The sequence below is a fragment of the Microtus ochrogaster genome, chromosome 10 (assembly GCF_000317375.1).
Source record: "Microtus ochrogaster isolate Prairie Vole_2 chromosome 10, MicOch1.0, whole genome shotgun sequence".
In the NCBI taxonomy this organism is placed as follows: domain Eukaryota; kingdom Metazoa; phylum Chordata; class Mammalia; order Rodentia; family Cricetidae; genus Microtus; species Microtus ochrogaster.
Window position 1 is genome coordinate 59,348,646 of NC_022016.1, and position 3,025 is coordinate 59,351,670.

At 46.8% G+C, this 3,025-nt stretch overlaps 1 pseudogene; it reads right to left on the reverse strand.

Annotated features, from left to right (window-relative positions):
- Nucleotides 1-1,734: 1,734 nt before the first annotated feature.
- Nucleotides 1,735-2,727, reverse strand: LOC101998686 (annotated as a pseudogene).
- Between the last annotated feature and the right edge of the window lie 298 nt (nucleotides 2,728-3,025).

Genomic DNA, 3,025 nt, shown 5'->3' on the forward strand with positions numbered 1-3,025 from the left:
TATTTTTCTGCATGTTTTTCTCCTAGGCAATACTTGATCTTTATTCTTATTGTATATAATTTTTGTATTAGATTTAGAACTCTCTTATTTAGACAAAAGGGGGAGTTATTGTGGGAATTCATTCAGCCAGTTAGCTTTTTGGGTACCAGCCCTTTGGGCATGGTCTGAGGTGCTACCTGTCCACTGATAGCTGCAAGAAGAAGCATGCTCACTCTCTTGCTCTGACTCTTGCTCTGTAGGACCCAGGATGGCAGAGAAACGGTGTGGGATCAGCAGCGGCTTCAGCCTTTTCTTTATATTTGTGAGTTCGTCCCTTTCCATTGCAACCCCTTAATAAATCGGTTCTATTTACCTCTGTGTGATTACGCAATAGTTTGCCCCTTCCTGGGTCCTCCCAAGGCCCCTCCTCTCCCGGCCTGGGCAAACTGTCACTGCTGCAGCTCCTACACACGGCCCGGTTTGGGACAAGAGACACGTCTCTGCACCTATGCATCCCACAGAAGGAGAGCCTCCGACCTTGACCCCTCGGGACTCCATCCTGACAGATAATAACTCCTTCTCTGGCTCGTGACCTTGTCTGAGCTAGCCCCACCCCCACCGGGCGTCCAGGTGACCTCTAGAAAAGGAATGGACGGCCTGGCAAGTGGGCAAGTTAAACTATGATTAATCTTCAGACCACAGGCCAAACACCACCACTTCCTGAGGGAAGACCTGTCTGACTCACACCTCAGGGGAACTGAGAACCGGTCCCTTCCGACACTCTCCAGCCCACAACCAAACTCTCCCGTCACTCAGCGCTGCGGCTGTCTCCCCAGTTGGGCAGCACAGCAATCTACGGAGGTGGGGTTGTTAACACTCAGTACAGAGCTCTCTGGACCGCAGGAAAGAATGATGACTGAGCGATTTATCTGTCAAGAGCTGGGGCCCCCTCCTCGTGGCTCCCACAGTTAGTGGACACAGCCCCCTTTCCTGCCTATCCGCTAAGCCCCTTCCTGCCTGCCCATCTTCCACAGCCTCACATTCAGCCAAAGCCAAATCTGGTCCAGAATTTTAAAGTCAGGGCATATGTATGCACATACATCTTATGCATATCTTAAAGAATAGAAAGACTTGCTAATGCCAGGTCACATGACTCCTAGTAACTGTTGCAACTGTGACCTCTTTAAGTTGAGCCCCAAGCCTTCAGATTCCCCAATCCCTCCTCCCAGTTCTTCCTCAGCCTGGTCCAAGGGTCCATGTATCCTCATTACCCTGCCTTTTAGGTCTGTGACCCCTCTCTGTTTCCCGAATGCCACCTTTCTCCTCTCTGGCTGAGAACATCCCCAGTTTAGGGCTTCCACGGAGCACAGGCACCGCAAGCGGGCCTGAACGAGCGCCTGTGCGTTGGAGCAGAAGGAAGCTCTGGGGAGCGGAGAGACGGAGTAGGGGAAGCCTTCCCTGGGGAATGAGCACGGATTAGCCGTTCTTTAGGGATTACTTAAGAAGAGATAATTGAGTGTACCAAACACTTTGTATTTTGTCTCATTAGCTGCGGCGACGCTTGCCATGCTTAAAGTTGGGGTGGTAAGTAGGTTAATCTCATTGAACTGGTTTAATAAATAGAAATCCATTTTCGACTGTTTCCCAGCTCCCTGGAGAGGACCGGGACTCTATTGCCACCTGGTGGCAGTCGTCGTGTATTGCAGGAAGAGTTGTTTTTTTGTTTTTTGTTTTTGTTTTTTTTTTCCAGTGGAACCTGCCTGCAGTGCTCTTTTATTTCCCTTTAAGGCTACAGAAAATCTGACCATATGCAAGGAAATTAATTCTCATCATAAAAATATACCTACAATAGCCAAGGTGCCCAGTCAGGTTCCACATGGAGTATGCTGTACTGCATTCTATTCCGAGGGCGTATTTTGTGAGTCCGCAGGGTTAGGATCAATTCTTTCTAGGAATATTAGCTTCTCATAAACTGCTTCCTTGATTGGTAAATATTGTGATATTTCGTTAGGTTCCGTGAAGAGGGAAGGTGGAACATGCATTAAATTAGCAATTTTGCTCTCTCGTGATGTATATTCTCGTAACATGTAGGTCTTGTCAGCCTCATGGTAAAGCCTTGTGTCATTCATTCTGATAAGCACCCCATCAATTCTCAAGAAAAACCGCAACAGCAGAAAAAAAGCTGGAAGGCATTACTCTAATTTTCACAGTCAGGCTGGAAACTCCATGATCATGTAATTCATCTTCAAACAAGAGAACTTCTTTAAAAAATTTAATCTGCTCTCTAGCTTTCAATTTCTCTGTATCTATGTGATCTGTTGTGGGCACAACCTTTAACTTAAGAGATTCTCCAAGTAACATTCCTTTATAATCTGTTGTGTAGGTCCAATCATAAGGTTTAATAACTTCTTTGGAGCGTTCACCCTCGGTCCAACTTTCCTGCCACTCTTCCGCACAAGCTACTTTAAGCAAGCCTTGGTAGTTGTTTGTTTGCACATCTTAATGCATCTGTACATTGAACTCAATTCCAAAGCCAGAGCCATGCTGGATCCTTAGAACATTGTCTCCAAACATCATTTCAGGAAGGAAAGGCATATGCAGTTCATCAGCTAACTTCTCCACATCCGCAGACTTCATGATGTGGGTCTTGGAGGCCGTCAGCTTCCAGGGCCCAAAGGAGAAGTCCTGGTGGCTGCTCTGGAAGCCGTGGATCATCATGGCAGAGCAGGTGCCGGCAGCAGCGGTCACGGCGCGGCCCAGGGAGAGTATTCTAAAAGGGAAAAGTGATATGGGAGGGCCACTGACAAAAACAGCCCTGACACAAAGGGAAGCCAGAAAAAGTGGCACAAATGACTGACTGTGGACAAAAAAAATGAATTTGGTGAAATTCAAAACACAAATATTGGATATTTGAGTAATCTTATTTGGGCTGAAAATAATCTTTTCTGAGAGCTTTTAGCTACAATCGTGACATTTGGAGGACTTGAGGGTAGCTCAGTGGTAGGACAATTGCACGCATGTGAAGACCTGGGTTTGAACCTCAGCA